The sequence below is a fragment of the Lactuca saligna genome, chromosome 1, assembly GCF_052625555.1.
Source record: "Lactuca saligna cultivar CGN05327 chromosome 1, ASM5262555v1, whole genome shotgun sequence".
In the NCBI taxonomy this organism is placed as follows: Eukaryota; Viridiplantae; Streptophyta; class Magnoliopsida; order Asterales; family Asteraceae; genus Lactuca; species Lactuca saligna.
Genome location: NC_136417.1, coordinates 62032429 through 62046006, shown reverse-complemented (window position 1 = coordinate 62046006; position 13578 = coordinate 62032429).

The window sequence follows — 13578 nt, the reverse complement described above, 5'->3', positions numbered from 1 at the left end:
TTTGGTCCCACTAGAAGAGGCACCATCTCGGGCTTTAACCTTGCGATAGTTCTTCGATGAAGCCTTCCTCTTCTTTCCCTTTCCTTGACCAATTGCCAAGATAGGAGCAGCAGACGGATTGGGAGTAGGTGCAACAGACTTGTCTTTGAAGTTGCTCTCAGCGACCCTCAAAAGACCTTCGAGTTTGCTTAGGGTGACCTCCTCTTTGTTCATGTGGTAGGTCATCCTAAATTGGTTGTACATCGGAGGCAAAGAGTGAAGCACCATGTCGATCGCCAAGTCTTCCCCAAAGTCAACATTTAACTTGCAAAGGCGATCGACATACCTTTGCATATTTTGCAGGTGCACGGTAAGAGATTCTCCATGACCCATCTTAGCGGAAATCATGTTAGTGAAAATCTCATAACGCTCTTGTCTCGCGTTTTGGTGGTATCTCTCCAATAAGTCTCTATGCATTTCGTATGGATACATGTCCTCGTAGGACTTTTGGAATTCGAAGTTCATGGTGGCAATCATGATGCAATGTACCTTCGTTGCATCTCGCTCGTGAGTCTCAAAAGCGGTGATTTCGGCCAGAGTAGTGATTTCGGGGTTGATTTTGTCAAGCTTTTCATCGAGGACATACTCCTTATCCTCATAGCGAGCAATGGTGCGAATGTATCTTATCCATTAGCTAAAGTTCGTTCCATCAAAGGTGACCTTTTGGCAAAGGCTCATCAACGTGAAAGAACTTGCAGCAGCGTTGTTTGCATTCGACATCTATAGAAAGGACAAGGATAGATTAGAATAAGAATCCCTAATTATCACCCAATAAGAAAAATTAGGGTTAGGATCCAACCATAACATTTTCATATTAGAAAAGGGATGCCGTAATCTAACATGAAAATAAATTGAAGGTAAGTGAATGACGATTCACTAATTCTCCATTACAAAAACCTAGACTATTAGTCCTAAGTGTATTGAGAATTCCTAGGTTCGGATGAGATTCATTGAAACTATTCAATGGCATGTTTAAATCTCGATATGCCCCTCTTGTTTGTGACTGGGATGCCGAGGATCACAAAGCGGGTGTGAATTACCATGCAAATTCACATGGTGCCTTCATTGTAACGATCACCTATTCGATGTGCCGGTAAACCACACACGCTCCATCAAACTATGATAAACAATGAATCACCCTTTGCCACCTTTGCTTAGAACCAATTAGTGTGTCGGTAAACCACACACGCTCCACTAACTTCTTAGCAAGGGTGCAAAGTGTAATTTCATGGGATTGCATCAATTCAATTTTCCTAAAGTAACTAAGATTGGGAATTTTTTTTAAAACGTGTATTTACTTTGTATTACTTATTATACTTTTAATGAGAGGATGAGGTTGCCCTATCCTACCCGTTCGGCTAACGACCCTCCACCAATCAAGCAAGCGGTGGGTGTCAGTGTACACCCATTAAGCGCCAATTTATAGGTCGCAACCTTATACCCACCTTATAGATCGGCTTCGTGAATGAGGCCTACTAACGGTAAGACTAGCATTTAGTTATACATATATATATATATATATATATATATATATATATATATATATATATATATATATATATATATTATTCTAGTAATATCATATTAGTATAAGGTTGTGTTTTAAACCTTTTAAAACGTAGGGTTTGAAATTTAAGTTGTCTAAATTAAAACTTTTTAATCACAAATATAAATTTCAAAACTTGAGGGCAAGTTTTAAACATTTAAAACATGGAGGATCAAATAACAAATAATTCCAATTAACAATTAATATCCTAATTATCTATATTTGATTTATCCAAGATTTCTTTTAAGATAATTATCAAAATAATTAATCAATTATCATATAAGGAGATTAAATATTTTATTAGATGATAAATATCTTTGATTATATCAAGATTATAGTCATATATATCAAAAATCGGATTAGGGTTGATCTAATATGATTAAGGTAAGTTTCCATAAGATAAACATGAAAAAAATCCCGGTTTTGGCTAATCCTGACGCCCGGACTCGCCGATTACACAAAGGGACTCGCCGAGTCAGGCCTACTCGCCGAGTCCACTTTGGAACTCGCCGAGTCCATGACTCAGAAACATGAAAATCGAATTTTGCAGGTTTGTTTCAGTTAATCAAGCAACAATTTAAAGAAAACCAAGCTAGGCTCTGATACCACTGATGGGTTTTAGCCATAATAACTTTCCTATGTGCGCATGCAAAACCCTAATGCTCGGATCTAGGCTTTCTAATTAAACATGCTTTGAATCCAAGAATTCTAATGGCTAATTAGAATAAATAACAACATTGAAACAGATCTAGAACCATACCTTTGAATTCCTTGTTGATCTTGTTGTCTTGGAGCTTCTAGAGTCACAAATGTCACTCCTCTAATGGCTTACAAACACCAATAGCAAGAAAGATGATTTAGGAGAGAGGAGAGGGGAGGAATTCGGCCAGAGTATCTCTACTTTAGATGATGTATTGAATTCCCTAACCCCTAGGGTCTATTTATACTTGTAGACTCCTTAAGGATCACAACTTTAACCCTAATTGGATAACTTAGACTTTAAGTTGATCCATATCCTTTCCTTGATAACCCTATGGACGATTTTGGCTTATCCAAGCCCTAGAAATCGTCCATCCTATCTTGGATAAGGATTTATAGTCTAAAGTATAACTATCAAACAATTGACAGTTTATACCCTCTTATTTAATTAATCTCTTTAAGTCACCAAATTAATTCCAATTAATCTATGACTTATATTAATCAAATAACCATATATTATTCCTTATAATATTTACTCTCTCTTAACAAAACATCCATCAAGTTGCTATGGTGAAGGCAACCCAAAAGGACCATGCACAACCGGATCAAATACTTGCCTAATATAGTTGCAGCCTTAGACACTATTCCAACAGAAACGATATCCAGAAATTTGTCACCCCAGGCATGTCCGCCTAACTGTAGCTAGCAGTTAAGGTTTGGGATTTTCAGTCCCGAATTGATCTATTCACAAATTCCGCGCTCTCCCTCCAGGAGACTCTGGTTACACTTCCGGGGAGGATTTACTGATCATCCATAAAGGGTAGTGACTATCTCACAAACTAGTACTAAACTATTCACAGGGTTCTCATACGATATCGACATACAGAAGATTATGAAACGTAATACAGCGAATATAGGTACATATAATGAAATTATCTGACAATACATTCAAATGATACGGAGATAAACTGAATCAGACATAGTTTATCTAATAACCTTATATAGATATCAGTACATGATAAAACGAACAGTAAAGAACCCCAAATTATTCCCATAATAATTTGATTAGTTTTGTTATTTCCTTAACTAAAATCCATTTAGTTGTAATTGATAACTCATTCCTTATGCTCAGCATAATACATAAGGAGTAAAAGAGTTTATAAGTTTGTCAGATATTATTTGAAACAAATCAAAATCATGATTTGAAAACAGTTATAGTTTGCTTGTATTCCCCCCCTGAAAACATGGAAAACAGTGAAAAGAGCGTAAGGGTATGAACTCACCGAACGAGAAATGTGACGATTTGGATGCTAAGAGTTGATCCAGGGCTTGCAAACACACGAGGTTCCTAAGTATAATGTAAAGATACACATTTGTATCTAATTAGGACTTAGATTGATTATTGGATAGGGATAATTGCTTCAAGTCGCGAAAACACTCCGATACGAGTGTTTGGAGGGACCCGAGTGGCGTTTAAGGACATGTAATGATGCGAGGGACTTAGGAAATGAGTTTACTCCCCAAGAGTACACTTCTAAATGGTGTTTACGGCCAAAACACCCATTCCCCATGAGTTTATGGCTGTAAACTCATGATGGGTGGTTTATGGTGCAATTTGGACTTCAAACACTTAGGGGACAATTTCTAGATTTGGTTTAAGGGTTTGGAATAAGTTTTAATCACCAAAAATGACACATTTTAGGGAGTTTATGGTCTAGCATGGTTTCATGGCCGTAAACTCCTATAAACCCATGAAAAGTTGTGTTTTTGGATTCCAAATTAATCACATGTGATTGCTAAAATTGTCCCAAGGCCTTATATGCATTTGTTTGAAGTTTTGAAAGGGTTTTTGGAGTTTACGGCCAATGAGACCCCTCTCATGGCTGTAAACTCTCTTAGAGAGTGATTTCTTGTGTTTTAATGTCAAAAACTTGTTTGTAAGGACTTCTAAAATTCATTCCAAGGCTTTAGGGTTGGTTTAAGGACATTTTGGCATGCATTTATGAGTTTATGGCCAAAGGCTATGTGCTTAGGCCGTAAACTCCTATATGTAATGCATTTGATGTGTTTAAGGTCCTTAAACTATTTTTGGTTGGTCCTTTGATTTATTCCAAGGCTTTTGGTGGTGTTGGATGGCTTTCTAACACCTTAGAAATGGATTTGCACCATGTTTCATGGAGTTTACGGCCCAATCACAAGCCTTGGCCGTAAACTCACAATAATCCCTCAAAAATTATGTTTCAAGTGTCCAAATTCTAATACTAATATTCTATAATTCATATCTAAGCCATATTAGTGATTTGGGAGGGTTTAAGGGCATGAAAACCCCACATATATATATATATATATATATATATATATATATATATATATATATATGAGTTTACGGCCCAAGCATATGCCTTGGCCGCAAACTCCTTCAAATCCATCAAAAACTATGTTTCAAATGTTATAAGTCCTTTCCATTAAGCCATTAAGCCATATCTAATGTCTAATATTGCTTAGGAGGGGTTTTAGGGCTTAAAAACCCATTTATTATGAGTTTACGGCCTAAGCTCATTCCATGGCCGTAAACTTATATTCAAGGCCTTAAATCATGATTCAATCTCGAATTTGAAGGTTAAAGATGCTATACATTAAGGTTAGGAAGGTACCTTAGGGATTTGAGGCCTTAAAATTGAGTTTTGGACCCTTAAACTTTGGATTTAGGAGAGAGGTTAGAGAGAGAGTAGAGAGAGGAGTAAAAAGCTTCAAATGAGTGTTAAAACACGTTTATATAGGTCCTAAAATCTGGACACAGTGGAATTCTACCCGATACCGACGTTAAACGCGGTTTTTGGTCGCACCCGATTAAGTTTCCGTCACCCGGCGGGGACATTTCTAAAACTTATGAAATAATTATTTTTGGGCTAATTACGTGAGTTCCTGAGTGGTTTAGACACTCATTAAATTATAATAACATATAAGTTTAATTAATTAACCCAAAGTGAAAACGGAACGAATTTGATAACGGTGACTTTTTCGGGTAGAACGGGTTTTGGCGACGAACAACTTCGGGTTGTTACACTTCGACCCACTAGTACAGTGAGGAAAACTCACGTCACAAACGAGAAAAAAACGGATGAGGTCTCAACTCTGAATTTCAACTCCAACCGCCTCCTATTCCAACCAATGACCAATCTCAATTATAATCCCAATTACCCAAAATACCCTTAAGGCCAAACTTGGTTAAAGTTAAATACAAAAGGTCAAATCAACTAAGTCAACGCAATTGAGTCAACTCAACCGAATTGACCCAATGAGTGTACGTGGAGCGTACTCAATTACTCGCACGTTGACTACCATCGGGGTGGTTGACCTCGTATGCGGGACGTACTCCGAGTACGTGAGGTGTACTCCTAGAAACTTCAAAATTCATTAAGTGCTTAATGGCTTAAGCACTTATGTCCATAATTCATGTCCAAGGCTAAAATACACTTTAAATTTATAAAGTTTCCAACTTTATTACATTACATGCCTATTAAGTGCTTATCTCAACTTCCTAATCCATTAAGACATTCTACAAGAACATGCGTTATTCATTTTGATGACTCCAGACCATCTAAAGGGTTTGAAAGGACAACTCAATGGGTCAAGAACATGCTTTATTCATGAAACATGATATTCGGGACAAAAAGAGCCTAAAACTATCCCAAAACAAGATCTATAAGAAACAACACAAAGATCAGAACCTGATACCTCAGAATGATGCCAAAAGGTGGTGTGATTCTGGATCTAAAGAGCTTCATTCCTCCAAGACACACACATACAAGCTTATAAATGGATCCTTAAGATGATATTAGGGTTGCAAACACGTATGAGAGGTTGGAGGCTGATAAGATAAAGGAAAATGAGGTGATAATGGGGTTTAAATGTGAGCCAAACCCTAAAAATAAGGGATTACATGATGGACACGTACACCCTGCGTACTAAGGCGTGCCTTAGTATGCTAAACGTACACACATACCCGTGGCCTACTCCCAAACCTTCTATATTATGAAATATCTACTAGGGCTTCCCTTGAACATTTCCTTCCACCTATGGACCCAAACACAACATAATAAAATTATAGGCTTAAATTTAGAAGTACCTCGCCATCGGGATGTTACAAATGGAATGTTACCCTGAGGGTTGGACTTCATACTAGGATTTTAGTTTTTTTTTATTATGGACCAATTATTAATTGGATTTTATTTGATGGAGGTAGTATGGGGATTTTTCTGGATCAGCAGTCCGGGATTTTATGGAGATTCAGCAGCTTGAGGTGAGTTTCCTCAATGTATTTGGCTGGTTGAAGGCACCAATTCCAGCCCATGGTTTATTATGATTAGGATGCAAGTTATCTATGTGACTGTGTATGTATGTTTTATGATATGTCTACCGGACAGAGCCTGATGACTATCTTGCGTGTTATTTGTCTTTGTGATTCTTGCATATTTTTATGTGTTTTTATGTATATCAGGCGGGTCCAATTATTTACTGACATATCTGTTTCGAGCGGGGCTCGATGACTGGGGAGGCCCATTATGTGTTTGTTATGTATGATATATGGTATTTTGAGGAACTCACTACGTTTTGTGCTTACATTTTTTAGTTTGTGTTTTAGGTACTTCCAGATCCAAGGGGAAGAGCTCAGGGTGATTGCATCGCACTCACCATGATGTTCCGCATTTTACCTTACTTTGATGTATTTGGATGTTTTTATCAAACTTTATTTTAATATGGTTTATGGATATGTTTCAAAGGATGGTTTTTATTACAATTAAAAAATGAAAATCTTGACCTTAATTTTTGGACGTTACAAGTTGGTATCAGAGCATTAGTTTAAGGGATTCAGGTATACTCGTGGGCGTGTCTGAACTCTAACCTAGGATTTGGTAGACTTTTCAAAAATAAATGTTTTATAAAAAGGTTTTCTAATAAAAGAGAAGGGGTATGGTGCATGCAATCGACTGAGCTCAAATAAGTTTTCCCAAAATACCAATACATGTTTCATGATATGTTTTGATTTGTGAATTTGTGAATCGCATGCTAGTTAGGGATAAGGATCTGCTCTGGATTTGCATGATAGAATGCTAGGAGAGATGCATTTATATGTATATTATATGAGCTTGTAGAATTGGATGATAGTACTAATAAGTCAGTGATAGGATGGCCTATTTAGGTTATGCTTGTTCCAATTACTCGATGCTCGAATGTTACTTGCTTTGTGCTTTTAGGAGTTTCCATCAACTTCAGCTAACTAGTCAGAAAATATACTAAGTTACATATTGTTGAGACTAAATAATTTTAAAAGGTTAGGTTTTAAATCTATTGCATAACTCTTGTTTGAGTCCAACCGTTGTAGTGTGAGACCTTTCATTCAAAGAATTATCTGGTGTTGGAAATATGTAATTTTATTCATGAGCTAGTTAGAGGATGTTAAGGGGGGGGGGGGGGTCCTTCTGAAGATGATGGAGGGGAATAGTATGGTGGTTGCCCTAGGAAAGCCTAGGAAGAGATTTAGTGCTGGGAGCCTTGTCTTGTTGAGGATTCTATGTATGGATAAGGAGTGGCTTGGAGGATTCACAACGATCCTTGAGGAAAGTACGGATAGATGTGGAAGGTAGTGTAGGCTCGTACTACTGCAAGTAGAGGTTTTGTACTTGAGTCAGGGAGAGTTGTGATGATACCAGGAAGCTTGTAGAGTATGAGACTCCTCGATATATATATATATATATATATATATATATATATATATATATATATATATGTGTGTGTGTGTGTGTGTGTGTGTGCATTTGTGTGTATGTGTGTGTGTGTTCTGATGGTTTGAATGGTTTATTTTCAGTATGGTGACCCTTCGAGGAAGACTAGGTAGTGGTTCTGGTGCTGGCCAGGGTTCACGTTTGGGTTCTGGAGCCGGGCAGTTGGATGATCAGATGTGGGAGTTCATTTTGTCTGAGATTACCTGCAACATACTCGAATAGACTCTTTTCATCTTTGGTACGATCAAGGATGGTATCATGGAGGTTTTAGAGGAGTGATTGTGCTCATTTCATTTTGAGATGGTAGAAATGATGGGAGCTCACACTTTGACTTTCCATGAGTTCCAAGCATGTGGAGCCCTAGAGTTCTTCAGAAAGAAGGACCTGATCGTGAGCAGATGTTGGTTAGCGGATGTCGCTAATGCTTTCCAGAATAGCAGTTGTCCTGTGGGGCAAAGGTCATACTTGCTTCATGTGTTCTGAAACAGAGAGCCCGAAGCTGGTGAGAGGAGGTAGGACATGCCTTGGGAGGCGAGGCGATTGAGTTCATGACTTGGGAGGATTTTTTAAAAGGATTTCAGGCCGAGTTCGCACCTATAATTGAGGTCCAACAGTTAGGGAGAGTGTTTTAGGATCCTCGCCAGTCTACTGAGACGGTGGCTGACATCACAACGATGTTCCGCGAGAGGGCATTGCTAGTTCCACAGTATACGACAGAGAAGGAGATGAAGAATGTGGGATACCATGAGATGTTGATGACTGATATCTGATAGTTTGTGAGCCGATCTAGTTGCAAGATACTAGATTATATGATAGCAAAGGCCATAGAGAAAAAGAAGGGAGAGAGAGAGAGACTTGGAGATGGAGAGGAATAGGGAGCCAGAGCAAGTTTAGGGTTTAGATGGTTTGGGTAAGAGGCCCAAGGTTTTTGATTGGAGACCGAGAGGCTAGTAGGGCCAGAGCTGCTGTGGCAAGTGTGGCATGACGCATGATGAGGCATGCAGGGTGGGTAGTTTCGGTTGCTTCAAGTGTGGTCAGACGGGTCATATTTGCAGGGATTACACTGCTACTACCCCAATCCGAACATATGACCAGATTTGCTTCCATTGCAATCAGAGGCACTACAAGAAGGCAAAATCCCCCAGTTTAGCAGTGGGAGGATTAGTTGCAACACCAGCTCTAGCGACTCTACGGATTACTAATGGCATCCAGGGCAAGGCGAATGCATGTGTTACGAGGAGCAGGGATTTTCAGCTGACAGGCGAAGAGGCTCGTGAAGCACCTGATGTTGTGATGGGTATGTATTTTCTCTTTATCTCTTTATTTATATTGATTTCTCTACTTATATTTGTGTGTTTTATTTTAGGATCATTCCTTGTGAAAAGTATCTATGCATTGATATTGTTTGATTTAGGGGCTACTCGATCTTTTGTATCGCTTGCGCTTAGCAAGAGGTTTGCTGGAGCTTCGAGGGAGCTGGATTGTCCCTTAGAGATTGAGAATACGGATGATCAATCTTTTTCGGGTATCAAGTGTTCATTCAGGTTGTGTTCTTGAGTTGTTCAGAGAGTAATATCTGATTGATTTGGTTCCTATTCCTTTGCACGGGAACAAGGTTATTGTAGGGATGAACTTGTTGAGCCCCAACGGGGTGGTGATTGAATGCGAGCATCAGTTGATACACATTCAGAACCCAAGAGGGGGGGTTAGTGGTTCAAGAAGAGCGTACCCAACATTGGCCCAATTTATGTTGAACAATTTAGGCCAGGCGTTATCTTCAACAGGGTTGTTCTAGATATGTTTCCTCTGTTATGGATACCCGAGAGAAGGGTAAGGCAACTGTGGATGATATGTCAGTTGTCTGGGAATACCCAGATGTGTTCATGTAGGACTTTCTTGGAGTACCTACGGAGAGGCAGGTAGAGTTTAGGATTGACTTGGTTTCGGGTGCAGCTCCGATAACCAAAGCACCATATCGATTGGCACTTCCAGAGATACATGTGTTGTCTACATAGCTGAAGGAGCTTTAGACAAGGGGTTCGTTCAACCGAACAGTTCTCCATGGGGAGCATCGATCCTGTTTGTGAGGAAGAAGAATGGATCACATCGGATGTGTATTGACTTCCATGAGCTGAATAAGCTAACGGTAAAGAACCATTATCCACTGCCAAGAAGTGATGATTTTTTTTACTATCTTTAGGGTGAATCTTAGTTTTCAAAGATTGATCTAGATTTGGGTTATCATCAGATGAGGGTCAAAGAGGAGGATGTACACAAGGCAGCCTTTCGGACCCGTTATGGTCATTACGAGTTTGTGATGATGCCCTTTATGCTTACCAATGCTCCAACCACATTCATGGATCTTATGAACTGCATATGTAGGTCGATACTGGATCAGTCTGTGATTGTATTCATTGATGACATCCTGGTCTATTCCAAGACCCATGAGCTGCATGAGGAGCACTTGAGGGAGGTATAGGAGACTCTGAGGAGGGATGTAACATCCCAATGTTGAGGTATTTTCAAATTTAACCCTATGAATGTATAAATATTGCATTTTAGTTGCTAAGCGTAAGAAAAAGTACAAAATTTCGTATTGTGGTGTTTTGGGGATTTGGGGATAAGGGAAGTACGTCGGGCGTATGTTGTGTATGCTGAGTGTACTAGGGTGGACCCTAGTACGCTGGGCGTACACCGCATACGTGGAGAAAGTTCAAACCATAATTTTTAGGGTTTGGTCCATATATAAGCATAATTATAGTGTCATTTATCATTCCCTCATCAACCCCCATCTGAGAATTCGACCCTCTAGCAAACTCTAAGTGAGAAGAGTGTTTTGAGCTCATTTGTTTGCCTTTTTGGTGTTCTTGAAGAAGGAGAAGTTGGTGTAAGGACCTTGAAGCATGAAAGGAACTTAGGTTTGGGATTCCCGACTTGCTAGCAACCTCATGGAGGTAATAAGTTCATAACTTGATCATTCTATCTTGTAGATCTAGCCATTTCTTCCTTTCGGGCACTTTTCGTCCCAAATATGGTGATTCTTGAGCATGGCATGCTCTAGACCAAGTAAGTCATCCTTTCAGATCTTATGAGGGGTCTTTAGTCATAAAAATATGGTCTTGATGGTTAGTTTTCCTCCATGCATGCTTCAGAAGGTCTTAAGGCATTAAGAAGTTGGGATTTTGTGTATTAAGCACTTAATGGACATGAAAAGTCAAAAGGTTGGAAACTTTATGACTCTTAGTAGCATTTTGGCATTGGATATGAAAGTTAGATGTGAGAGCTTAATGCATTAAGCTCTTCTTGAGGAATTGGGAAGTCTAAGCGTACGCCTTGTGCAACCTGGAGTACGCATAGCGTACGTGGTCAACCACCTTGATTGCAGTCAAAGCTAGAGTACGCTCCACGTACCTCAGAAGTATGCCCCACGTATGAGCCCTAAGTTAACTTGGTTGGGTTAACTCACTTGACTTGTTGATTTTGACCAAGTTTGAGTAAGGTTATTTTAGAGAAAATATTATTAATGGGAAATTTTTGGATATTTAGGATTTGGATTGAGCTGATTGTCGGAGTTGGGAGTTATTCATACTACATTCATACTGAGTGGTTAGTTTTCCTTATTGTACTCACAGGTCGAAGGCACCAAGGTCGGCCCATTGGATTGATATCTTGGTTTACCATGTATTTCTATGTTCTAGTGATCTATTAGATATGTATCCTGGTATATAGGATGTTTCTATGCTATAGTGATATGTTAGATCTGTATCCTGGTATATAGGATGTTGCTATGTTGTAGTGATATGTATAACCACCTGTATATGCTAGTTATTGATTGTTATGGCATATGTTATTATGCGATGGTGTACCAGGTTGAGGCGATCGTACTTTATGCTGAAGGTCCAGATATATTGAAGGCCTGCGAGGCGGACCAGTCAGGCCGAAGACCCAGAGAACGGTCTAGATAGGATGTAGGTCTGGTGAAGCAGTCCAGTTATGTTGAAGGCTCTGTATGCATGTTGTTGTTTGTTATGTTTATGTGGTAGTACTTTAGGAGAACTCACTAAACGTTGGCTTACAATTTTAGTTTTGTTTTAAGTACTTTAGAGAACCATAAAAAGGGGAAGGAATGGCCGTACACATCCTTGATTTCATGTTGTTGATCTTGGGAGACTCTGTTTTTAGATAATATTTTGGAAACAACGGTTTATAAACACTTCTTTTTAGTAAATGGGTTGTTTTGAAAACTTTAAGTTTTTTATGATTTTTGAGATGTAACAAGTTGGAGGAACATCCATGTAAATCCAAGCTCAAACTAAGGAACAATAAAAGTTTAAAATAAATGATTTTCCAAAATTGTTTTCAAAAATAATCAAGACAGGATGTGATGTGTACGATCAGCCGAAGCCAGTAACTATACCCCAATTACCTCATTGTTATTTGATGTTACATTATGTTAGAGCAACATGCTAGTAATAGGCTAGGGATTTTTAGGAATTTCATGACAGAATTGCCTTATAATTGATGCCTAATAGCCTAGGGTTTCTCCATTATATGAAATTGATATCATTACTGTAGTTGCTTAATGTATGCATCAAAATTATACATAACTAAGATTTTATAGCCTGAGAACATTTGATTTAGCCTTATTTCCTATTCCTTGTCTGGTTGAGGGCTCCGGGTAGAATCAAGTATTGGACTGTCTATAGGATCCAATGTTATGTATGATTAGCATACATGAGTGCTACAGGGTTGGTGGAAGATTCATGGATGAGTTATGTGGGGTTAGTCGGCCAGTTGAGGAATATATAGCCTTTCTCTAGGAAGTGAGAATAGGGTGTATGTGTATTCTAGTGTGCATTGTTAGGGTTGTTGTGATGATTTTATGAGACGAATACGGGTAGGTGCGGAAGGTAGTATGGGCCCGTACTACTAGAAGCATAGGACCCATATGCGTAGCAAGGAAGTCACAACCCCTAGGGTTTTGTTGTGGAATGGTTACTATGGTATGATACACGCCCCATTTGATATTTTTCTGGTTTATTTTTAGTATGGTAGTTACAAGGCGATTTGAGTTAGGGTCCGGATCAGGAGCAGGAGCGGGAGTGAGTGGCCAGGAAAGGCCAAGGTTGTCTGAGGATCAGGTTAGGGAAATGATTCATGCTGAGGTTGTTTCTCTTTTCTGGGGGTAGATACCAGAGTTGTTTGGGTCTATCAAGACCACCATGATGGAGTTCTTTAATGACAGGTACGCTGCACTTTCAGAGGTTGTTATTGTTGCAGCCACCACGGTTGTCGTTGTTGCAGGGATTGGTGAAGGGGAGATCCTTCCAGTTTTGGGACTTCGATAATAAGAAGTCCCCGGTGTTTGATGGAGTCTAGGATCTTACCATTTCCATGAGGTGGTTGTCCAATGTGGAGGGGTGTTTCTTTACTTTCTCCTACCCAATTGAACAGAAGGTTAAGTGCACTATGAACCTTCTCCGGTCTGGAGCGAAGGATTGGTGGAAG